The 26,631-nt window shown below is 41.2% G+C and overlaps 1 protein-coding gene across 1 annotated transcript in view; it reads right to left on the bottom strand.

Annotated features, from left to right (window-relative positions):
* Positions 1 to 26,631, bottom strand: part of SAMD12 (sterile alpha motif domain containing 12) — a 368,686-nt gene that overhangs the window by 125,973 nt on the left and 216,082 nt on the right. The window lies entirely within an intron of this gene.

Below are 26,631 nucleotides of genomic sequence, written 5' to 3'. Positions count from 1 at the left end.
AGAAAGTGAGCGCTGCTAGTTTCTCAGGGCCCAGGCCCAGAAACTTGCTTAGCACCACCTGGCCCATTTTTTACTGATCAGAGCACTAAGCCTTCCCAGGTTCAAGGGGAGGGCACCTAGACCCCACTGCTCAAATGTAGGAGTGTCAGAGAACTTACAAACATCTTTAAAACACTGTAGTTTATTTAAGAGATCAGCCTCTGTGCACAAGATGGTTGCACTGTGGTACTATGTCTTAGTCTGTTCGGGCTGCTATAACAAAGTACCATAGACTGGGTGGCATATAAACAACAAAATTTTATTTCTCACAATTCTAGAGGCTGGAAGCCTGAGATCAGGGTGTCAGCATGGTTCTGGGAAGGACTCTCTTCTGGGCTGCAGACTGTCCACTCCTCATTTTATGCTCACGTGGTAGAAAAAGAGTGAAAGAGCTCTTTGGAGTCCCTTTTCTAAGGGTACTGATCTCATTCACAAGGGCTCTACCTTTAGAACCTAATTATCTACCCCAAAACCCACCTCCAAAGACCTTTGCATTGGGATTAGTGTTTCATCATATACATTTGTGGTGGTGGCAGGGGAGGACACAAACAAATAACAGGCCCATTGTGACAATATTTTTAATTTTTAAGATAGAAGATGAAAATTTATATTTTAAAATGTTGAAATATTCTGGTTTTTAAATGTTAGCAACTAATTCAAATTTTCCAAAACCCTCTGTGTGCCAGACATGCACATTTGAAGAAACTGCCCATGCTCACCAGTACGTACCCTCTGCTTCAAGCACTAAACCAAATTCTTATAAAGGAGTTTTAAGAAAATACTGACATGTATTGGGAAATGTTTTGCCTACAACTTAAAATGAAAATCTTGAGTGTTTCATCATCTTTGACAAGAGACTTTTATTGAAAATACACCAGTAGTAGATGAGAGTGCTTTCTATATTAACTCTACCATGACCCACAAGAGAAAACTGAATGTCGACTATTCTGAGAATTCCCTTCTCCATTTCTATGCTGGCCAAATCAAAATTTGATGAAAAATAGAGTGATTTTCATTTCTTGTTGAATTTGACTGAGAACTAGAAATACAAGATAATGATGGAGGTATTGACTTAATGCCCCAAAGGAAAGAAACACAAAGGGAAGCCTAGAAACTAAATAAGAAAGTCATTGATACAAATAGCCCCAAATCCAGAGGAGTAGTTCTCAAACTTTAGTGACAAAATCACCTTCTGATTCAGAAGAACAAGAAAATGTCCCAAGAATCATCTGCCTTTTAAGTTAATACTGTAGATGATTCTGGTGCAGGTGGTCTACGAACTACGTTGCTGATATTCAATTACATGAACAGACTTTTGAGAGAGAACCAAACTGGGCATAGCTATAGTATGGACAGTGCCTCCTTTTATGAGTTGGTGGTGAGGGTAACAGAGACTCAAGAGAAGGATATATGTGGTGGGCTCCATTTCTCTGACTCAGCGTGGTAAGTGTGCTAGGAGTAGGAAATGGCGTTTCTAGCCTGAATTTTGTATTAGCTAAGTGAGCTCAGGGAAGTCATTTCCCCTCCCACGGCCTCCATTTCCTCAACTGTAAAATGAGGAGAGCTGGCCTGGGCTCCAGCAATGCAAGTGTAACTCCCCACAGCCCATGCTGGGGTAGCTCCTGCTCACCCAGTGCACTCACGTTTCCACTAAGCCCTGGCCTCACAATTCTTGTCTACTTAGCCACTTCCAACAGACTGGAGTTAGCAAATGGGTTGAAACCAATTTTTTAGCATTAGTGGATGATCTCTGTGGTCTCTTTCTCTTCTTGGTTGTGTGACTTAATTATGGTTTTAGAAGAAAAATCAGGAGGGAAAAAAATCATGAAAGGTAGTTTTAGAAAGGGGGAAATAGTTTTGGTGGCAGAAGCTATCCAGAAATGGCAACATGCCGATTGAGAAAGATAGAGGCACCAGCCTGCCAGCAAGTCTCAGCCCTGTCCTGGCCATCACGGGAATGGAGAAGCCAGCAGCCACAGCCCAGGACAGTCAATGGGGGCAGGGCTGGGATGAGGGTGAGCAAAACTGTGGGTCTGCACACGCATGAACTTGAGAATGCGTGCCTCCTTACGTTGTGTGCCAAGCACCTCACTTGCATCACCCTAGTCCCAGCCCTGAAGAGCGGTGTTAGGACAATGGGGTTGTAAGCTTGCTGTGAAGTCTCTGTCTCTACCATAGACCTCCTGGGCTGAGTGGGAGTGGGTTGTGGAGAGGGGGAAATATAAACAGATCAGGCCAGACTAGGCTAGGACTTCCATGGATTTGATTTACTGAAGAGCATTTCATGTAAAGGGCAAAGGTTTTGGATCTGCATCGGGTTAGCCATGCAACTTAGGTCAAGTTGCTTAATCTCTTTAAGTCTTGGTTTTCCTGTCTGTAAAGTGGGAATAAGAACACTTTCCTAGCAGGGATGTGGTAAAGATTGAGAACATATGTACGCATGGCACCTGGCAGATAGTATGTGGTCGTTACAAGGAAATCCCTTCTTTCCCGTCTCCATTCTACCTCTAGTGGCTACCAGGAAATGAAGCAAGACAGGGACAGTGACCTTCAAGCCAAAAATGGATATGCAAATCCATGTCCTTGTGCAGAGGAAGCACTGCGGTCTTTACATGCATTGTTGAGGTCTGACTCACAACTGCACTCTTTTAACTCCTCCCATCCTGCTCAATTTGGACCTAATGAGGGAAGGTTGATAGTATAATGCTGGGACCTTGCTCACCAGGAAAAATCTCCCAGTGCTGCTCTAAGGCCAAAGTTCCAAGAAAAATACCACAAGCTCTTGTGTGATAGGCTGGTTTAATAAGAATGACAGCTATCGTTTACTTATGTGATTAGGATGTGCTTGGCCCAGTGTTGGGCACTTTATAAACATTATCTAAGTCAGTCCTTGCATGACTGTAAGAAGCAGATATGATTATTTCCAGTTTACAGATGAGGAGATGGAGGCTAACATGGCTAGTAAACTGCAGAAGTGGGATACAAACTGGGTCTGTTCCTGAATTCTTACCCATTATTTACCATTGATCATTCATCACTCTGGAAACACAAAAAGCACAAGAGGTGTAAGAAGAATAGCATTAGCACATGACAAAGCATAGTGTAACACAGTGTGTCACAGCTCACCTAAACAGTAAGCCCCTTGAGGACAGGGACTTTGTTTCATTCTCTTTTGTATCCCCATTTTCTAGTGCAGTGAATGGCTCTTCGTAGGAGCCCAATCATTGCATGTTGGATGTGCAGTCACGTGCTGCATAATGACGTTTTGGTCAACTATGGACCACATACGCCATGGTGGTCCCATGAGATTATAATGGAACTGAAAAATTTCTATCACCTTGTGATGTTGTAGCTATCATAACACCGTAATACAATTATTTGTTTTTCTAAAATTAATTTAGCCTAAGTGCACAGTGTTTATAAAGTCCACAGTAGTGCTCAGTAATGTCCTAGGCCTTCACATTCACTCACTACCACTCCCTCACTGGCTCACCCAGAGCAATTTCCAGTCTTGCAAGTTTCATTCATGGTAAATGCCCTTATACAGGTGTGCTATTTTTAATCTTTTATGCCATATTTTCACTGTACCTTTTCTATGTTTAGATATGTTTACATACCCAAATACTTACCATTGTTCTCTTAATACACTTGCCTGTGGTATTCAGTACAGTAACATGCTGTAGAGGTTTGTAGCCTAGGAGCAGTAGGCTATGCCATATAGCTCAGGTGTGTAGTAGGCTGTACCATCTGGGTTTGTGTAAGTACCCTCTATGCTGTCTACACAATGACAAAATTGCCTAATGATGCATTTCTTTTTTTTTTTTTTTTTTTTTTGAGACAGAGTCTCACTCTGTTGCCCAGGCTAGAGTGAGTGCCGTGGCATCAGCCTAGCTCACAGCAACCTCAAACTCCTGAGCTCAAGCGATCCTCCTGTCTCAGCCTCCCGAGTAGCTGGGACTACAGGCATGCGCCATCATGCCTGGCTAATTTTTTTTCTATATATATTTTTAGCTGTCCATATAATTTCTTTCTATTTTTAGTAGAGGTGGGGTCTCGCTCTTGCTCAGGCTGGTCTCGAACTCCTGAGCTCAAACGATCCGCCCACCTCGGCCTCCCAGAGTGCTAGGATTACAGGCGTGAGCCACCGCGCCCGGCCTAATGATGCATTTCTTAGAATGTATCCTTGTTGTTAAGTGACACGTAACTGTATAAGCAAATAAAATGGTGCTAAGGTGTATGCTACAGACTGAGATATTGGTGAGAATTCAAAGGTCCAGGGAAGCCTGTAGGGCACAATGGAGAAGTCCAGCTTCATGGACAGAGTGAAACCTGAGCTGAGACTTGGAGAGGACAAAAAGGGCAAAGAGGTGGAAGAAACACCTAAGTGGAGGCATGAGGCAGCATAAGCATGGGGTGTTGAGTCAGTGAGGATGAACTGCCTAGAGAATTATCCACCCAACTAGTCGGCATGGCAAGGAGCCAGTTAAACCAATTAGTAACCGGTGGGTTCCTGGAGTAAGACTGTCCGTCATCTGGAAACAGGTCAGCAAGGGCAGTGAGAGCAAGGGCAAAGGAAAACAGGGTAGGCTGGTCTAGACAGACAGTGCAGGGGTGTGAACTGGAGGAGGCTGCATTGCAGGAGACACGGTTCCCACTCATGGCAGAGGATGTGCAAATGTAACTTTTGGCAGCTGTGAAGAACATAAAAGGAAGGCAAGCCAGCCATGCAGACCGTGGAGGAGCAATAGTACCAGGAAAAGTGCTTAGAGAAACACCCACTGGGGCCAATCGCCCTCTCCATTTGCTTTTTCATGCACCACAGTGGCCCATGTGCTCTCAGGAAACCCTCGGTGCATCTCTTTATTCTGTGAAATGAACTCAGAGAAATCATATTTACTGAGGGATAGTACGGGCTTGGCCAGGAGGCTCAAAATGTGGTATAATCCCTTTAGTGGGGTTTTCTGATTAGAGACACTAAAAACGTTTCATAAAAATATAATTTTAATACATTTCATATAAATGCTAACATAAATTTATATAAATAATTTTAATCTGGGCTAAAGAGCTAAGTCTAAAAGTGGAAGAACATCAATGATGGTTATATCTTGAGGCTATTGGTTCCATCCTTATCCTTCCCACCCAATTATTCCAAAGGGTGAGGAAACTGTACCAGTCAGCGGTATTCTCTCAAGCGTATATCCACCTGGTATCCCAGCCAGGAAGAAAGTGTTACTTGGTGTAATGACCCCCACATGCGCCTTAAGAATGCTAACATTTTTCACCAAAGCCCAGAACAGTGACGTGGGTGACCTCTGCCTCTAACTTGTGGGGTTGAACAGCTCATCATGGCCCACACTGGACCCTGCAGAACCCCGATGACCATGTGACGTTTAAAGGCACTGTGAGCGAAAGGGCTTTCTGGATGTGATGGGGGGGTCCCCAAGAGCACCACTAGGTTCTGTGATGCACTAGGAGGACTGACAGGACTGGGCACACAGTTGTCTTCGTGGCTAAGATGTCTTACAACAAGGGGATACAAAGCAAAGTCAGCAAAGGGAAAAGGCACATGGGGCAGACTCCAGAGGAAACCAGGTACCGGCCTCCAGGAGTCCCCTCCCAGTGGAGTCGCGCAAGATGCACTGAATTCCTCCCACAGGAGTTGTGACCACACACGGGAAATGTCTGCCAGGAAAGCTCATTAGAGACCCAGTCCCCAGGGTTTTTAATGGGGATGCTCCGCCTACTATGTACCAAAATTCCAGGCTCCCAGAAGGAAAGCGGGTATTCGGCACAGACGACATTGTAGGAACAGTCTGGACACAGGGAGCCATTCTGGTTGTGGGCTGGTGGGAACTCTCCTGAACCCCAATTTCCAGACACCAGCAAGGATCAACCTTGCAATAAGGACCTTCTTGGGAAAGCGGTCTCAGGCCTGCTATGTTAACTTTTTTCTCCACAGTGATCTAATAGGTAAAAAAGTGGGAACCCCCTGTATACCATGGCCACCTATTGAAGATTTATAATAATGCACATTAGCATATTTAAAGGCCTCATAAAGTACTGTAGTATAAAAGATTATGTTTTAAACATTTTCCAAACCTATTTGACCATGATCATTTCTTTAAAAATAAAACACTTTTAACATCCTGGTGATACCAGTATTCTACAGAATACAATTTAGGAAATTCTGGACTAAATGTATGAACTTCCGCCACTTCTCTGGCCTCAGCTTCCACCATTGTTAAACACGCTAATAGTAACAGCTAGCACTTACATAGCTCTTACTGCGTGTTAAGAGCTTTTTATGCAGTAATTCATTTAATAAAATAAGAGGTTGAACAAGGTAATCTCTAAGCATAGCAAAGCAGCGCAGTCTGGGTTAATAGTGCAGACCCTGAATCTGACTGCCTGAGTTAGTTTTCCAGCTTTGCCAGTTATCAGCTGTATTGCAAGTTTCTTAACATCAGTGTGCCTCAGTTTTCTTATCTGTAAAATGAGAACAGTGCCTTGTACACAGTAAGTGCTACAAATGTGCTTATTAATTTTTTTTAAGTTTCAACTCAAGCAGTTTTGATTGTTCCCTTACACCACGTATCACAGTAAACCACAGACAACACTCTGGTGGCTTCAGAGACTATGGGATGGAAGATCAGATGAGGGTGGCCTGAGGGTACCAGAACAGCCCCAGGTGGAGCTGGCTTTAGGTTCAAGGAAGCCCTGACACCCAAGGCCAGTTAAAGCCAGGGGCCTGCTCCAGGGAGTAAACACAGACTGTCACAGGCCAAGAGGCACCATTAGTTTCCTGGGAGTCCAGGACCGAAGCCAAGAACAGAAGTGATCTGCTTTTGACTGTAAATAGAGCAAGACTCTAAACAACCTTCAATTAAACCTGGCAATTTTATCCATATGCTTGAAGAAAGGTATCTCACAAAAAAAAAAAAAAAAAAAATCCCCTCTGAATCAAAACTCATACAGATCTTCATGGCAGAAGAAAGAACAGGGAAAGATGCCAAATTGAAAAAAGACAAACTGCCACTAGGAATAAGCCAATTTTTAATATGACTTAACACTTTTTCTTTATCCCTTCTCAAGCTATCTACAGTTGAGGAATGTTCTATATGACTGAATAATCCTTCATCAGGATATATGAAGAGTCAGCAGGGTCATTCTGGAAAACGATGGACAGTGATACATTTTGTAGTGTGTAGATACAGGTGGCTGTAAAAAGTGGGGGGTGGGGACTCCTTAGTGCATAGGGCATGATAAAACAGTTGCTTGAATATAGAATTTGAAAGGGTTTGGTGAAGAAATTTGCTTGCTATATCTCCTTGATACAATCTTAGGTTTGTCACACCCATAATTGTTCTCACAGATATTTCCTTATGGCTGTTTGTCTATGATTCTTCTGTTGAAGGCAGAATCTAGAACATTCCATATACTTTAATAGCGCTGTACCTATCTACCCCTAACTTTGAGCTCAGTGCTTGGCACATAGTATACATTCAATAAATCTGCATTGAATAAACGAAGGGTCTTTGTTCATAGATCCTTCTGCATTAAATGTCCAATATTTGCCTTCTCACCTGCAACACCAGATGCGTCAAAGCCTGTTTCTTCCCTGAATCCTTCCTGCCTGATTCCCCCGGGCCGTACGGATTCTCACAGCACAGAGCACTTTGTGGATAATAACAAAAGCTACCATTGTGGGAGCCCTTCCTTCATTCCAAGCACTGCTCTGGGATCTTGCCACTTATCAGCTCTTTCCCTCCACACAGTTACCCATAAGGCAGGTCCTTCACTCCTTTTATATTACACGTCAGTGAGGCCCAGAGAAGAAAGGAACTTGCTGGAGGTCCCACAGCTAGGGAGTGGCAGAGTCTCCTCTCTAGCTGCCTCAGTCATAGCATTTATCACGTCCTGCCGTGGCTTATCGTGGTTTAACCGTGCACTGGTGTATGTCCTTGCTAACCTGATAGCGATGCTAACTAAATAAATAAAACCAACGGTTTTGTGGTCAGACAGATCTGCTGTCAAACTCCAGGCCCTCTCACCCCTGTGTGACCTTGACCATGTTATTTCAGTCTCTTGGCACTTGGGTTTTTTCTCTATAAAGTGGGAATTATAGAAGAATCTACTTCATGGTATATGAGAATAATGAGTTAAAGAATGTGAAGTGCTTACTCAAGTGCCTACCATGGAGCTTAATTAATACTAATACTCACTTAAAGGTCTGTCTGATAACCATAGTGCCTAGGATTTGTCTGAGGCACAGTGGTCTTTGACAACTGCCTATTACATGCATGAATACATCCATGTCTTTATTGGGGGATCTGAAGCAGTAAGACCCACACAGAAAAGCTAACTATGTGTTGGCTGCTTCAAAACAGACCTTCTTTCTTATTTCCAGGATGCAAGCTTCATAAATATGTGTAGGGTGGTGTCTAGACCATAGCATAGTGGATTCCTAATAAATGTGGTACCCAAATAGCCATATTAGCCATGAGAAACCACCACCCAGAGATACTACTCTTACAAGCTAGTCCTTCTCTGTTTTACTTTTCTCTGTGTCATTCCTAGTTCTCACATTTTACTTCACTTCCTTTTATCACATCGCATCATCCCACTGAAATATCTCTGTGACAATCTCCTATGTCAAGAACATAAGAAAACTGTTCTTTCTTGCCAGGTAGGATACAAGTCTTCAAAATTTACTTTTTCCATGGCTCCATCTTTATGAGCTATATGCTTCTTTCTGTAAATTTTAATGCCAAAAAAGATGCTTAATTTGGTAAATCTATATCTCTGTAATTTGTTAAGTACAATGATGGTATCAGCTATGTAGTAACTACAATCAATACCTCTTAAGGAGTCTGAGCACCTCACAATGATCACAGGGTACAGAGAAAGTCTCCAAGTAACAAGAGGGACACATCTCAGCCCTGCCTCTGGCTGTTGCTGATTAGATCAAAGCTGGGTCAACTGAGTTCTTGTCTCGGGAATTTAGAAGTGGGATGGGGAGGGACAGAATAGAATTGGGAACAGAAAGTTGAGAAACTGAAAGAGAACTTGAGAGAGTTTGGTGGGCTCCAGCTATAGCCTGTCATCTTTAAATGAGTGGGAAGTCATCTTTCAGCTTCTGTCATTGTGGGAATTGACTTGCAGAGATATTGTATCTAAAGAATGAAGAAATAAGCAGATAGAGAGAAAAGCACTAACAAGAGAAAAAGAGAGTAAACTATTGTTTGGATTCTTGTTGGTTTTTTAGTTCGCAGTTCTAATTCTTCTGGAGGTCTTGCTGCCTCTTTGTCCTGAAGCCTGGTCAAAAACTCCTTCTATATGTGTATAAGGACTTACCCCACCAAAGCTCGTTGTTTTGCTGAACTCTGAGTTGATTTTTTTTCCTTGCAACCACAAAAGTCTTACAAATGGCAAATCTATGATTACAATTAGGGTTATCAACAATAATTTTTACATCCATTTAACACTGTGCACATTTACAAACTGCTTAGTATTATTAATATCTACTACAAGCAAGGACTACAGTAATGTTGCAGAAGCAGTCATCCAAGAACTAATAATTGGGTAGCAGCTGGAGGTTAAAAAGCAAGCCAGGGAGAGGGAATGGATTTACTGAAATGATACGTAATATGAGAAGTCATCAAATCACTGGAGATAATTCCATTTACAAGAGGCCATCATGGTCAGATGATTGTAGATCAGAAAGACAGTAAGAGGAAATTCTTTCTATTAAGAAAGAATAAAACAATGAAACAGACGGATTGTTGTTGTTAAGATTAAAATGACAAGAGCACACAAAAGTGGCTATGCTTAGGTGGTTCAGGACAAAAAAAAAGAGCTATCGTCTCCATGGTTCCTAAGAAATATGTTCCATTCTTACAGAAGCCAATAAAGCATTATGCAACTGTCAATTTAGTAATGGAAGTACCACCAAAGATTCATATTTAACGGAGACCAAATGTAATAGACGACAGGGAGAGGTGGGTGATGGGGATTTGAATTAACTAACCATGTTTGAGGAAATAATTGCGGCAATAAAAAGATCAATAGGAAATCAGGCCATTCTCCAGGACCTCAGGGTTTCTTAGTGGAATATTTTAAAAGAAGAGCATTTTATTGACTTGTCTAATTTTTAATGCACTAAGAAATGCAGCTCAGGTGCCTGGTCACTGCAGAAATGGGTACACGATGACCCATAAGCTAACTGTGGAGCCAGTGAATGATAAAAAGGAACTTGGTTACCTATCTCTCTACACTCATGTAGCCCTGCAGGTATATAAAAAACAACAGAAACATTGTTCCAGATCATAAAAATACAGTAATTATGCTGCTTTAGAAAATCTGGAAATCCCAGGAGAATGTAAAGAAAATAAAAATCACCCTAAACCACCATCCAGAGATACCACTGTTCAAAGGTTGCTGTATTTCATTCTAGTTTTTTTTCTGTGTGTGAGAATAACATCATACACATATATTTACTGCATATATACTACTAAAATATTTTGATCTTCCTGAATATGCTGTTTTCATATTCTTTTCACTTACTACCTACTGAAAATTTCTTCTTGCCACTACATGTAATTTCATTCTGCTTCCCATTCCAGTATATGATTTTGTCATAATTTAATCAACATATTAGATATTTAAATGGTTTCCATTTTACTATTTGCTATGGACTTAATATTTGTGTTTCTCCCAAAATTCCTATGTTGAAACCTTAATCCCCAATGCGCTGGTGTTTAGAGATGAGGCCTTTGGGAGGTAATTAAGTCATGAGGGTGGAGCCCTCATGATGGGATTAGTGCCCTTGTAAGGAGACATGGGAGAGTCCCTTCCTTCGGCCTCCTTGTCAGAATATAGCAAGGAAACCTGCAAACCAGGAAGACAGCCCTCACCAGGCATGGAATCTGCCAGCACCTTGATGTTGGACTTCCCAGCCTCCAGAATTAAAAGACATAAATTTTTGTTGGTTAAGCCACCTAGTCAATAGTGTTTTCGTTATAGCAGCCCAAATTAAGATACTTTTTTAAACATTACCAAAAAAAAAAAAAGAGTGCTGTTTATTTCCATACCCTTTCCCTGCCCTTCACCCTTGACCCATTCTCACCTCCTCTGTCCAGCTCTGTGCCAGGGGAGGGGACCCCTGTGGGCTGTGCTGCCAGCCATCACTTGCCCTGTAGCTCTGGCTGCATTCAGACAGTGAGAGAGGCATCGATGGGGGGCAGGAGGTGAGAGGTTAGGCCAGCCTTCCCTCCTCCCACCCTGCCTGGTTCCTCCCTCTGGTCCTCTGAGCCTTTCTCCAGGGCTCTTGCTCTCCCCTGACTTCTTTAACACACTCCCTCACTTTGTCCCCTTGGGCTTCTGGTGTTGCTAGTTCCTGTTGACTCAACAACCCTTGTGAGTTCCTTTAACTTCTGCTAAGTATTCACTTCTGTAGAGTCTCTTTAGATTCCCCTCTGTGTGGTATTGAAAATTTCAATGAACAACTTGTACATTGCATGGGACTGTGGAAATCAATTATTTGAAAAAAGTATAAAAGTCAACATTATGTAACCCCTATTTCAGACAATAGAAGGGTTGATGCTGGTAAAATACTCATAACAAACTTATAAAATAGAGGAAGGGTCTAGATTCTAGAATCTTCTTTCCTAATATTTTTCAGAAAGTCTCTCTCATCTTATTTACCTCAATTCCCTTCCCTCCATAATTTCCACAAACCACATACTTTCCCCTTCCTCTCTGCCTTGGCGTGTGCTATTTCCCTAGATGCAATGTGCTCCAGTTTCCTTCTCATTTCTAGGCGCAGGCTGAAGCCCTTCTACCTTCCCAAATCCTAGGAGGCCACGACCATCTCCCCTCACAATTACTGTAGCTGTGCTGTTCAATATGGCTGCTGGTAGCCACGTGTGGTTATCTAAATTTAAACTAATTGAAATCAAATTATAAAGTTAGTTCCACAGTTACACTAACCACAATTTAAGTACTCAATAGCCACAGGTGACTAGTGGCTACTGTACTAAACAGTGCAGATCTAGAACACTTCTATCTTTTTAGAAGTTCTATTGGACAGAGGTATTCTAGAGGACCAATTACAATGACTCAAATTGAGTATTAAATCATAAATATTCTTATATCATTCTCCAGTTAAATCATATTTGCAGAGTCAAGAAATAACAAGAAGGAGTCTGCCTTCTTTTGAGTACAAACAGTGCTAGGCACACAGGAGATGCTTAGTAAAAATACCTGCTGACTTGGTTAATAACCGTGAATATTTCTCAGTAGAACATTCAAAAATAAGGAACAATTCATAACTGAAGCAAAGGTATATAGCAAGATATAGACCGGGCAGTTTGGAGGTAGTGGTGGTGGGGATTCTTCTAGTCCCCCAATAATACCGGAAAAACCTCTGCATCCTATGAGATGTCCTCCTTGTGTATTCAGAAAAAATGTTTCTAAAACATTAGAAGTAATTCCTTAATAAGGTACACACTCAGATCAAATGAAATCAGCAAAAACTCAAATGCACAGCTTTATATAGACGCTTCTATAGCATCCTTTAGACCTGTTTCCAAACAATGAAAACCTATCTTTAGATATTGGTGCACCCCTGACTATGATTCTGGTTGACAAAAAACTGGCTTATGTCTGGAGCAATTTAATGGAAGTGAGAAAGTTATATCTTCTATACAGTGCTCTCTCTCACCTTGCTGGCTTGAGATGATTGCAGAATTTTACCAAAAATTCAGCGTCTGATTTATTGGAATAGCCTTATAAAATACATATTTCATCCTTACACTAATCTCTGGAAAGAATGAGTTCTTAGAGGTAGATCCATTTACTATCTACCATTTATTGAAATCTGTGTTAATAATCACTTTGCAAAAATATCTTTTAATCTTCCTAGTAACTCTGTGAGCTAGGTATTTTTGTTCTCATTTTGTGGTAGAGAAACCTTAACTTTCAGAAGGGATATGTCATTTGCCTAAGGTTATATAGGTAGTGAGAGCCAGCGCTGGGAGAACAATTTTGACTCCAAAGATCATGCTTTGAGCCACTGTGCGATAGCTTATTCCAACATTGACAAAAGTGACGCTGGGGATGGGGAGCTGGCGCAGGGCACTGCACGGCCCCACAATGCTGGTTTGTGATCTCTCTTCCTCAGTACAGCTTCTTGTCCCTCTCAAGGCCTTTTTTGATAATCATTTGAACAAAACTTCATCAGAAGAGACTTGTGCACAAACGCTGACCTGCAGCTCATGAAGGAAGCACACATAGGACATTTGGAGCCTGCACTTCCAGCTCTTACATCACAAAAACAAAAACTAACATGGGTGAAGGGCAGGGGTGCTTAGCGGTCAAGTGACCGCACCACCCCATGGCATACTTGACGCAGATATTCTGATGATTCCCAAGTTCACATGTTCAGTACAGACCCCTCAGACGTTAAACCGCTTTCCAAGGGACTGCAGACTTCACATGTCGCAGGCAACCCTTGGTCTCGTGCCACTCCTTCTAGGCTCCTCCTCAGCACAGGTCCCTGGTCCCCTGCGGCAGCTCAGGCCAGGCCCCTGGACTCACTCTTGATTCCCTCCCTCCCTTTCCGCACCCACTCCTGCTGATCCTACCTGCAAACAGGTCCATCCTCGTTCAGCTCTGGCCACTACCTGAGTTCTAACCATTACCTGTGCTCACCTGGATTTCTGCAAAATTGGACTATCTGCCCCCCGCCTGGCCCCTGCCCTGCCAAGTATCATTCCTGCCCTCCTCCAGCCCATTCTCCACACAGCTGCCTGCACAATCTTTTAAAAACATCAGTGGGATCTCTCCCCTGCTTAAAATTGAGAGAGGAAATATTAGTCAAAGGGTACAAAGTTCTGTTAGAAGGAATAAGTTGTAGAGATTTGTTGCACAGCATGATAACTATAGTTAACAATAATGTATATTTCCAAATTGCTAAAAGAATAGATTCTAAATGTTCTCATCACAAAGAAACAATTAGCATGTGAGGTGATGGATATGTTAATTAGCCTGATTTAATCATTCCACAATGGATGCATGGATTATAATATCACATTGTACTCCATAAATATACATAATTATTTGTCACTTAAAAATAAAATAAAATGATAAATTTTAAAAAACTCTGTAATGGCCTTTCATTGCACTTCTTGAGATTCTCTTTCAAATCCTTAACGTAGCCTCCAAGCCCTGCAGGATCTAGCTTTTGCCTGTGTCCCAACCCAGCCACATGACTCTCCTTTGAGCCCTGTGGTCCAACCTGTGGCCTTTATTCAGTTCCTAGAAATCCTCTTGAGCCTGAGAGTTTGGCATATGTTTTTCTACCTGTGCATATTCTCTTCCCTTATTCTTCATTTGGTCCGGGCTCATTTCTCCTTACTACCACTTACATGTTACTATTACTCCCTAGCCTCTCCTTGCATTTTATATTTTTCCTTCATTGCCCTTAACACAATGTAACTGTGTGTTGTGTGTGTGTGTATGTGTGTATATGTCATCTCCTGTGGGCAGGATCTCAAAAAGGGATGTGCTAACTGAACAATGTTAGGGAGCAGTGTAGTACAGCTCCAATAGAAAAACCTTCCTGGCATTCAACAATGGTTAGCACTCCTTCAAATCCCATTAAGTCTCGCACACCTCACGACAAATTTTTCCAGCAACCAGTAGCCAATTTCAGACAGGAGTGTTATTTAGGTTGACTTTTATTAAGTCTAGATTATTCCTAATTTCCTACTTATCATTATCTTCTGCATCTTTGTTCATTACCTTAAAAGCAAATTTGAGTCTAAAACTTGAATTTTAACATCCTATGATTTTTTATACATACACACACACACACACACACACACACACACATATTTTGTGTCTTTGCTGAAGTTTCAGCATTATCCCTTGCATGCCTTTTCTTTCTGCCATTATGAGTCAAAACTGTCACCAGATGACAGAGTAAATGGTAGGAAGAGAGGCCAAAGCAGAAAGAATATAACCTGGGAGCACATTTTAGTCAGAATATTAAGAAAGGCTGCTGACTGGCTGAGCATGTTTATAGTAATATATGGATACTCATGGGTTGAAAGTATATTGGACCAACTCATTGCTTGAGAGAGTATGGTAGTCTTCAGAAAATGGAAAATATGTTAATATATCCTATGTTGGACGGTTATAGATATAAAACAAATTTTTAAAGAAAACACTCAAGAAAAAAGTAGTTAACTGGCTAGGTGTGGTGGCTCATGCCTATAATCCTAGCACTTTGGGAGGGCAGGTGGGAGGATAGCTTGAGACAGGAGTTTCAGACCAGCCTGAGCAACACAGCAATACCTCATCTCTCTTAAAAATAAATAGAAAAATTAGCCAGGCATCGGGGCATGAGCCTGTAGTCCCAGCTACTCAGGAGGTTGAGGCAGGAGGATCACTTGAGCCCAGGAGTCTGAGGTTGCAGTGAGCTATGAAGATGCCACTACACTCTAGCCAGGGCTACAGAGTGAGACGATGCTTTGAAGAAAAAAAAAAAAAAAAATAGTAGTAGTTATAATGGATCAGTGATGTAGAAAGTAAGGTATAGCATTAAATTATATATGTATGTGTGTATATATATAATATATATATATTTTCTTCTTCCTCTTTAACATCTATCTTTGTTATGGGCTGAATTATTCCCTCCTCCCCAAATTTATATGTTGCAGTTTTAACCCTAGTACCTAAAATGTATTCAGAAATATGGTCTTTAAAGAGGTAATTAAGTTAAAATGAGTTCATCAGGGTGGACTCTAACCCAATATGACTGGTGTCTTTAGCAGAGATTAGGACACAGAAAACACAGAACGAAAACCATGTGAAGACACAGGGAGAAGTCAGCCGTCTACAAGCCAAGGAGGACGCCTCAGAAGAAACCAACCCTGCCAACATCTTGACCTTAGACTTCTAGCCTCCAGGACAGTGAAGAAATTAATTTCTGTTGTTTAAGTCTGTGGTACCCAGTCTGTGGTACTTTGTCATAGCAGCCCTAGCAAACTAATATAATCGCTCACCAGTTTCCAAAACCAGCTAGGACAGGGACCATTTACATTGTGTTCCCAGCTATAACTCTAGCACCTAGCATAAGGCAATGATGAAATATTATATTCCTAGTGTATCCAAAGTTATAGCAACAATTATAGCATGGCATCTATGAGCATCATGCTCCTTGGAGAAAACCTATATTTCAAATCCCTAGTTTATCACTTCTTAGACTGTGTGACCTGGTTCAAATCACTTAACTTCTCTGTGCTTCAATTTCTTGATCTACAGGATAGGAATAATAATAGCTCCTATTTCACAGAGTTGCTGTAAGGATAAAATGACAATGCAAATAGAGTGCTTAGAACTGTGCTGATATGTAATAAGCACACAATAAATGACAGTGATTATTGCTGATGTTGCTGTTCACCCTGGCCGCATGTGTAACCAAGTATCCTGGGTCTGTGGACCAATTCTGATTAAACTTAGAGAAGTTAAAGGTCTAAGTTTTTGGAATACTCATTGGGCTGAAAGATCCTTGGAGGTAGGGACTGTCTTGGGCCTAGTAAGTATATAGCATGTAAGTGCTCAATAAAGGTTTATCCAGTTAAATACTCTACGAGCTGCCCTTCTAGGGTCTGAGATAAAGCTCTGAGGTTGAAACCATTTTCCTACCCTGCTCAGGAGACACCTGATCACCTTTTCCTCTCTACCCGGGCACTGGGATTTCAGCCAGAGTGAACACCCTCGACATCCATATCAATGGAGAAAGAAGTCAATTCTTTCTCAACTTTTTCTTCCTAAGTTCAGGGCTTGAGTAGGATGGGCACCCTGGAGTCTAAGTAAGAATTATTTCAATTATCTTTACTGTTACAGCACTGAGCATCTACCAGGAGCTATTTTAAGGATGAGGAAACAAAAGTACTGGCAGTGGCTGACCTCAATGCCTGGTGAACCCAAGGGACCCACTGACTCCTAGTACAACTGCCTCTCACAATAGAAACTGCCAAGCCATTATAACTTTAGCTCTATTATTATACAGAGTAGAAAACAAAAGGATGATGTAAAGATTAAGATTGTGCCTATTTTATGGAGCAACCCCTTAAGTTGTTGGAAACTCAACTTTCCAGGCCTTTAAACCCAGTTTTGTTCTCAGACTGGTTAAGATTAAAAAAAAAAAAAAAAAAAAAAAAAAAAGTGGAATCAAAGGTATGCTTGCTCTGCTTGTTGCACAGGAGGGAAAATGGCAATGTGTGTATGAGGGAGCTGCTCTCAGAGCTGCTCTGCGTTCCCACAGGGATTCTGCCACAAAGGGTGGATGACTAAGGAGCTCCTATCTGTGGTTGTGAGATGACCAGAAAGTCTAAATCAAAATCTGTGCATGCCAGGTGGGCATCAGTGCCCATTTCTAAGCTCCAGACCCTGTGCATATGTCAGGTTATGTGGCGAGGGGGAAATCAAAGTTGCAGATGGAATTAAGGTGGCCAATCAGTTTATCTAGAGATGGGGAGATTAGCCCGGACTATTTAGGAGGGCCCAATCTATTCTATGCACAGGGTTCATATAAGCAGCAGGAGGAGGCAGAAGAGAAAGAACCAGAGAGATGGCAGCCCGAGAAGGAGTTGGCCTGACTTTGCTGGCTTTGACAGGGGCCACTAGCCAAAGAATTTGGGTGGCCTCTAGAATCTGGGGAGAACAACAAAACAGATTGTCCTCTAGAGCCCCCTGAAAGGAAGATAGCCCTGTTGACATCTTGGATTTAGCTCAAGGAGACCCATGTCGGACTTCTAACCTCCAGAGCTGAAAGGGAATAAATTTGTGTGGTTTTAAGCCACTAAGTTTTTGGCAATTTGTTACAGTAAGCATAGAAAAATAACATGAGCTTCCTCTTCTCTAATATATCATATATTCTCCACTGAGAAGTCAGAGTTATCATCTCAAAATGAAACCTGATCATGTCACTTCATTGCTTAAAACTTTTCAGTAAGTGTCTAAATCTTAGGATTAACGTCAACATGTTTAATGTGGCCTAAAGTGTTCCTGGTGGTTTAGCTTTGGCATATTTCTCTAGTATCACCTGATAACAACCTCTTGCCACCTCTTCTATTTGCTGTAGCAAAATAGCTTAGCATCAGTGTTCCTTCTTTGGGAATGCGTTCCCTGACCTCTAACTTCTGCTCTCCAACCCTTGACTTTGCTGGTCCCCACTATGCAATCTCATAAGTCCCTATATTCTCCTTTGAGAACTTAAGGCAATTAATAACTTAATAATTATTAGTTTACGTCTATCTCTCTTGCAATATTAATTCACTTATTTATTTGCTCATTCAGCTTGCCAAGTACCTACTATGTGCTAGGTGCTATACATTCCATAAGAGCATAGACTCAGACTGCATTGTTTATCACTCATTCTCAGTAGTTCACCTGACACATAGTAGGTACTCAATAAAAGTTGTTGAAAGAGTGAATAAGTATGTTTATTCCATTTTGATCTCTTAAATCACTATTATAATGATGTATAGACCATACTCAATAAGCAATCCTTTACAAATTTTGAAGGGAAAAATTGGATAGAATTTAAACCTTGCACCACCAATTAGCATTTTGAAGAGGCAAATAAAAACACAGGTGGTTAAAATATTACCTTTGACACTTTCTTAAAGTCCTAAGGGACTGTAGTGATGGGTATTACTCACTTCTCTGCTTTAGCACACACAGGTGCATGTGGGTGCCCAAACATAATCAAATATGTATCCGTATATGCACCAAGATAACATCTACAGGAGAAAACAACCATTCACACATTTTTTAATCACAGCTTTGTTTATGCAGTATTTCTACAGGGTGGAGTAATCATGTGGGAGCCTTTTAAATTAATGTAAGCAGTATTTTTCAGTTCATTCTGTGAGCAAATGAGAAGAGCCCAAGTCCCTACTAAGAAATTCAAGCCTGGAGAACTGGATAAATAAATATAAATGAATTCATTTGACTAAGTGACATTTTCATTTAATTAAGGCAGAAAATCAGCTCTAAAACATATGATTGTTTCTGAAAAAGAAGCAGAAACTAGTCTTTAATTAATAAATTTCTAATAGCTCTTCCCTGGGCTGAGAAAAGTCTTTAGTGAGGGAGTACATGGCACAGGGGTGGGGTGTGTGGGGGGAGGCGGGTGAAGAGAGGGAGAGGGAAGAGAAGTCAGAGAAAAGGAGAGGAAAAGGAAGAGAGGAAACACAAAAGACAATGCATATTTAAACTTTTAAAAATAGAAAGAATATAGAGATCATTTATTTATGCTTTAAAACATGTCAAATCCTGCTAGACCAAAATTTATTATAATAGAACTTTTGGTGGAACAAAACCAATATCCAAGTCTCAAGAGAGTATTAATTAATTTTTTTTTAAAAAAAATAACAGAATTTTAGGTCAGTGAAATTTGTTCTATTATTTCATCTCATCCTCCTGTCTGTGGCATGGTCTGAATTTTAGGGACACAAATGACAAAAGAAAAGTCAAATTTCCTGATACATAAACCTAAGGATAAATACCCACATAGGCAGTTTACAGTAAACCTGAATAATTACAACCAACTGCACGATAGAAATGGGATGAACTGAAAAGCACAAGTACTTATATATTTTGAGAATCTCCATATATGACCCTCAACAATGTTTAATAGTTTTTAGTGCTAAACATCAGTTTTGTTTCTCTGATATAACGTGGACAGAGTAAGTCTTCAGATATATAAATCAAAGCACATCACCTATTACAGAGCAGATACTTGAAACCCTTGAGGTCACTGTTAATAATTTTCTGTGCACTCATTTATGCCAAATCAATTTCAATTAAATCAATTAAAATGGCAACTAACAAAATTTCACATCATTGATCTAACAAGATTAAGATGACTCAGGATATTGGGGGCATCAGGAAATGCAAGGCTGACATCTCTGCTTCATTATGATGTCAAGTTGGAAAATAAACAAATCTGATTTCTTAATGTCCCAGCAGCTTAGGTATGCAGGAGGCATCTCAGCAAAACCACACATCACCCATTCTTAGCAGTCCCAAAATGGAAAATGGAAGATGGAAAATGGGGGTGATAACTATGTTTTGATAAGTAAGCTATTAAATCTTTTATTTGAATAGCCTCAACTGTTAATTTTTAAAAGTATATTACAACTAAGAGGTTTTTTGTAAAAGGAGAAAACATTACTTCACAGCAGGTAGGTAGGTAGAGAGGAAAGATCATTGGTTTTGGAGGTAACTTGACATCTTACCCACTGTGACAGTTAATTTTATGTGTCAACTTGACTGGGCCACAGGGTGCCCAGATATGTGGTCAAACATTATTCTGGGTGTATCTGTGAGCATGTTTTTGGATGAGATTAACATTTGAATTGGTAGCCAGATAAAGCAGATTGCCCTCCCCAGTGTGGGTGGGACTCATCCAATCGCTGAGGGTCTGAATAAAACAAAAAGGCTGACCCTCCTATGAGTAAGAGGGAATTCCTCCAGCCTGACTGTGTTGAGCTGGGACATTGTTTTTGTTCTGCTTTCAGACCTGAACTGAAACATCAGCTCTTGAGTTTTGAGCATGCCTGCTTTTGCAATGGAACTCACACCATCTGTTCTCCTGGTTTTCAGGCCTTTGTGCTTGGACTAGAACTACACCATCAGCTTTCCTGGGTCTCCAGCTTGCTGACAGCAGATCTTGGGACTTCTCTACCTCCATAACTGTTTGAGCTGATTCTTTATAATAAATCTCTCTCTCTCTCTCTCTCTCTTTCTACACACACACACACACACCCACCCACCCATTCGTTCTATTTCTCTGAGGAATCCTTACTAATACAACCACTTTTTATCTGTTTGATCTTGGGCAGGCATTGCAGCTCTCTGGGCCTCAGTTTCTTTATCGGTAGAAGGGGGTTCATGGTATCTATTTTGCAAAATGATTGTGGGGACTAAACATAGAATTTAAAATGCCAAATCTATAAATAGGTACACAATCGATATTAGCTCCAGACTTCTATCGTGTTAGGTAGCTAGTAAGGGATTCTGGGTCTCCTAGGGACGAAAGTGGCTGCTGTTGTCTTGGTGCATTGCCCTACCTGGGAAGAAGGATGGGGGTGGGCCCCAGGCCCCTATCTTGGTCCTGCCCCATCCTAATCCTCTTCCGAGTGACTGCCATATCTGGGGGAGGAGGGAACACCCTACAAATCCACCAATCAGAACCTAGCACACTGGCTGCAAAAGAATGCAGAGGACTCTCTAGCCCATGGGCCAAGCAGCTTAGGTACCACAGAGTCCGGAAATAGACCTAGAGCATCCCACATGCATCGTAATGCAACTCCCAACTGTCTTATCAAAGTTGTTCTGTGGTGACATCTGAGCCACCAGGGAGGTCGTAATCTGGGCACTATAAAACAAGACGCAGAACACAACTAGCCCCCTTTTGCGCCCTTCCTTTTGCTCTCCCTTTGCTACGACAATGGGTCCAGTTGTCATCTGTGGCGTATGTATCATGCTCTGTAACCCTGTATCTTGCTCTTGCTCTAAAATCCTATCTTTCTCTCCTCAATAAACCTCATTTTCATGCTTGCCTTACTTTGGTACATCTGGTCATTCTTCAGCCATGAGTGCACAAAGAACCAATGTTTCAGACTAAAACCTGACAATTGGTGATAAACTGGAGATTTGGTAACCTGTACTTTTGTATAGAAATAAAAAACAGTATCTAATGTTAATATTATACATTAATGACTTTGAAAACTGCTTCCTTAACTATGTGAGACTTTGATGGTTTCAAATATGAATCTCCAAACTGTTCTTCGTAGAATTGAAGGAACTTAATTCTTTCTCTTCTTCCCCTTTTCTATATTTATGGGTGCTACCATGACAACTTTGCCAAGCACAGGAAAGTAGAGTCTCTGTGTAAAGTACCTTGTTTATTGCCCTTTGCAGCTGCCCAGGAGAACTTGTTTCATATTGCCCGGGGAAATAGAAGGTGGGATGTCAGCAGCATTGTTTCCTGAGAACTACAGAGGGTTACCATGTATGGAGAGTGGGCCACTTTCATAGATCTTGAAGGCATCACCTGCAAGTTTAGGTGAGAGAGTTAGATAGGCTCCATCCTAGTTTGTGCTTTAACATGACCTTCATGCACCCCCGGGGCTGGAGCCTTCCTCTGAATTCACCTGGTTATGACAAGCAAACTCATTAAGGCCAAAGGGAGTTTTACTCTGACACTATTGAAGGGCTGGGTCATGTGCCTGGCGACTCTATATACACTGAATTTGCACGGGGCGGGGCAGTGACCCTCCTGCTTTCACGTGCACAAGAGTCATCTACAGTGGAGCTGTGAAAAACACCAATGCCTGGCCCTGAGAGTCTAATGCAGCAGCTCTAGGGTAAGGTCCAGAAATCTACATTTTGAAGAAGTATAACCAGAAAATTCGGCTGCAAGGAGGTCTTGGATTTGGGGGAGAAAAATGTGGTGAAGAGGAGTGAAGGATGAAACTTGACAACCCTCTTCCTCACTGTTGCTCAATCTATCACCACAGGTTACCCAGTCTCCTGAGCTGAGCTTCCTCCATTTCTGTTTGTCACCACCCTCATCCAGGCTGTCATAATCTCCTGTGTGGATTAATGCAACAGCCTCCCTGGATGTCTGGCCTCTTGTCTCTCCTTTTGCAGCACAATCTCTCATCTTTTGTTATACAAATATGATTAGGATAGTCTCTAATTCAAAACACTTTAGTAGTTCCCACTGTCTTCCGAATAAATTCTAGATCTCTTAAGAAGAGCAAACAAATAAGGCATTCACACTTCATCACCTGGTCCCTTCCTTACCTTTCCAGCCTCACTCCCTGCCGTCTCCCCTCCCTTCTCATTAACTCCTGACCCTCTAGCTGTGCTAGCCTTCCTCATATTCCTGGAGGGCACTAACTTCCTCTTCAACCTTGGCCACTGGGATGGTCAACTTGGCTGAGATAAGGGATGCCCAAATAGCTGATAGAACATTATTTCTAGGTGTACCTGCCAGGGTGTTTCCAGAAGAGCTTAGCATTTGAATCAATATATCGGGTAAAGAAGATCTGCCCTCACCTATGTAAGTGGACTTCATCCAATCTGTTGAGGGCAACAATAGAACAAAGAGATGGAGGAAGGACAAGTTCTCTTTCTCTTTTATCCTTGAACATTGGAGCTACTAGTTCTTGGGCCTCTGGATGCTGGACTTATACCAGCAGTTCCCCCTATTCTCAGGCCTTCAGATTTGGACTGATTTTTACCACCAGATTTCCTGGTTCTTTGGCTTCTAGATGGCAGATCATGAGGCTTTTCAGGCTCCATAATCTGTGAGCCAATTCCCATAATAAATCTCCTCTTAAATATCTATATATATGCTTTGGGTTCTGTTTCTCTGAAGAACCCTAATACAGCCTCAGAGCAGTCTGTTCCTTCCACTGGGACATTTTTCTTCCTATAGTTCCCAAGCGCCACCCATCCTTACTAACTCCTTCTCCTCTTTGGTATCTCAACGCTCTCAGGGAGATTTTCCTGATTCCTTGGAGCTGGAGAAGTCCCTCTGCTTCCTCTCTTCCCAAAGCATAATCAATGGACCCTTTCATATCACTTACGACGTTACTATGATTCCTTGTGGTTGAGTGTCTTCCCCATTAAAATGTAAAAGCCATGTATATGAGAACCACATCTACCCTGTTACTATATTTCACCAAAACCCAGTAAAGGTCTGACACATAGCAGGCACTCAGTAAATATATGGTTTAACAGTAAATATACTTTTATAACATGTTGTACCTCTCTAACGCTCTTGTCACCTTGGCAATTTTATATTTGTTTCATGACTAAAGAAGAAATAAACACACCTTGCTAACTATAATAGCTGGCTCAGTTCAGAGGTCACTTTCTCTTAGAACTCTTCCTGAAATTTCTTCTGGATTGGATACACTTCCTACATGATTCTACAGAGATTTACACTGTCACTCCACACTCCTTTCTGTGCTGTAACATTTTACATATGTGTCTCCTGCACTTGACTTCAAGGGAAAGCTCTGTCATATTCACTCCTCTATCACTAACACATAGCATAAAGAGGGTGGTTGGCATGGGGCAGGTTCTTAATAAATTTTTAAAAAAAATAACTTAATGAATGTGTAATTGCTACTATAACAAGATAAACAGAATGAAAAGCAGACACTAACAAAGGAGAAATTATTTCAGAAAAGTATAGAAGACTTTCTTCTTGGCTGTGGCCCAAGGCTGGACCAATGGCTGTAGAACTTTAGCGTCCATTCATAGTGTAGTCTACGGATGTGGTACTCTCTGGAATGGGCATGTAGAAACTTTGATGCAGTGGGAGACTTGAACACCTATGCTATATGGAGCTTTAAGTTAGACACTGAGAATTGGTGGCCACAAAGAAAAAGGCCACAGAGAAATTAGTTGAAATATATTACCAGGGACAGCAATCCTAAAGGACATAGATGGTGTATTTCTCCATTTCTCCCTAGAAAAGCCAGAGCAACTTGTTGCATTTCTGAAAATGGCTTTAATTTCTTCTCATCCAATCCATGTCATTGTCCTAACACAACTGTCTTTTTAAATATCCCATAGGACATTTGAATACCACAGAGACCAGATTTCATGGTATAGACTTACCCCAAGAAAGAAACCAATGTCAATTGTGTAAAACCCATAACTCATCTTTCTTCAATGTGACATCAGTCATTTAAGACCCTTCAAATCCATAGTTAAACCTCAAGGTTAAGGTGACATAACAATGCAACCCCATGACCATCTGAAACTGTCCAAACAAGAGACATCAAATATATTGTTTCCTCTAGGATACTTAAATGCAATGGTCAATGCATGGGAGGTTGGTGACCTCTGCAGAGGTAGACATGTAGCATTTGAAGTTTTTGGGTTTCCCTAAATGTTACTCATCACCACGCAAAGAATGACATAGAACATTGAGTTGCGCAGAAGTAATGACAAGGATAATTTCTGATAGAAAAAAATCCAAATTAGATGATGTGTGGACACTTCTCCCATATGCTAGTTAGAGAGACCACGAGGCAGATATTTTTCTACCATGAAGAAAATTACTTCAAACAAAACACCTTCTTGAATTAACTGACCACGGTGGATTCTCAGAATGAAAATGAATTAGGAGTGGATGTTAACTAAGATATGTATGTCATAATTCTAACTCCTACTGAGAAACTGACATATGATTTTAATAATTCCCCAAGGAGGTCTGTGTTTAGGTCTTAAAATATAAAGCTCATACCAAAGAGAATTTTTCTGATGGCTTAAAGACTTGATAAAATTAGAAATATTCCTGGCCACATTTCTGTAAAGGTGTGAAGATTTTGAAATGTGTCAGAGGAAAAGCTTGAGGATGTAGCAGTTTGAGAAAATGCTCTGTTGGAGGAAATTGGGAAGGGACATGTGGTTGGCAGATCATAATCACATAAAGAAGTAGTAATCAAAGACCCCATCACAGAAGAACAGTCTGCACAAGATCCTAGGAGATTACTAATCCAACATCCTTCTCCCTGATAAGCTCTAAGCTCATGGATTGTAGCTGAAAATTCACTTTACAGTCACCTGAGAGTGTCACTCAGGAGAACACTTCAGGATTGAAAATACTAAACAAAACAACTCAAAGCAGGTGAATGGTTTATATATTTAAGGTCCTATGACATTGTCGTTACTGGTCAAGTCAATACAAAAGAATCACAAGGGAATGTAGAGTTTCTCTAAAAAAGAAGAGAAAAAATAAGAGATTCTGAGTGATGTTGCTCATGGAAAAAGATGATCCAAGATGGCTTTGTAGCTATGCTTATTTTCTTATGAATCCATAAAATAATTGATGATCTTCTCAAAGCAGTGAATGCAATAAGTGGAAGACGAAACAGAGTTAAGAAAATAAAACCATAACAATGAAATGAGAGAAAGCAACAATTATCTATATCAGCAAAAACATACAAAGAATCCACTTTCTGTGGAGCACTATTCTGGAAGTGGGAGTGCAAGGCAAAATTAGAAGATCACTGAGGTGATCATCTTCTACAGGGGACACAGAGCATTGCCACAACTTTATAGGATCCTCCTTCTGCCTCGTGCCAGCCTTTGTGCACCTGTCAAGCTGTTATCCTCCAAAACTATTAAAATAGTTCATGTATTATAACATTGGCAAGTCTTCCTTATCCCACCTATTCCCCGGTGAGGCTAAGTTCCAGCTCTGTGCCATTATACTTCTGTGCATCTCCCTAATAGCATACAGCTGATGGGAGCTCCTTTCTATCCCTCATACCTAACACAGAGCCTGGAGCTCACTGGATGGAAGAACAAATGGATATTGTGTGATGAATACAACGTTATTCCTCTGAACAAAGTACTTAGTAATGCGAAGGGGGAATGATTGGTTCTGCCTGAAAGGTGAGGTCAGGCTTCTCAGAAGAGGTGATATCTCAGCAAGGCTAGGTCCTTTCATGAGTTTTGTGATGTCATATTCATAACAATTCTGTG

The sequence above is a fragment of the Eulemur rufifrons genome, chromosome 3 (assembly GCF_041146395.1).
Source record: "Eulemur rufifrons isolate Redbay chromosome 3, OSU_ERuf_1, whole genome shotgun sequence".
NCBI lineage: Eukaryota > Metazoa > Chordata > Mammalia > Primates > Lemuridae > Eulemur > Eulemur rufifrons.
Note: the sequence above shows the minus strand (reverse complement) of the source record. Positions and strands in the feature narration are given on the sequence as shown.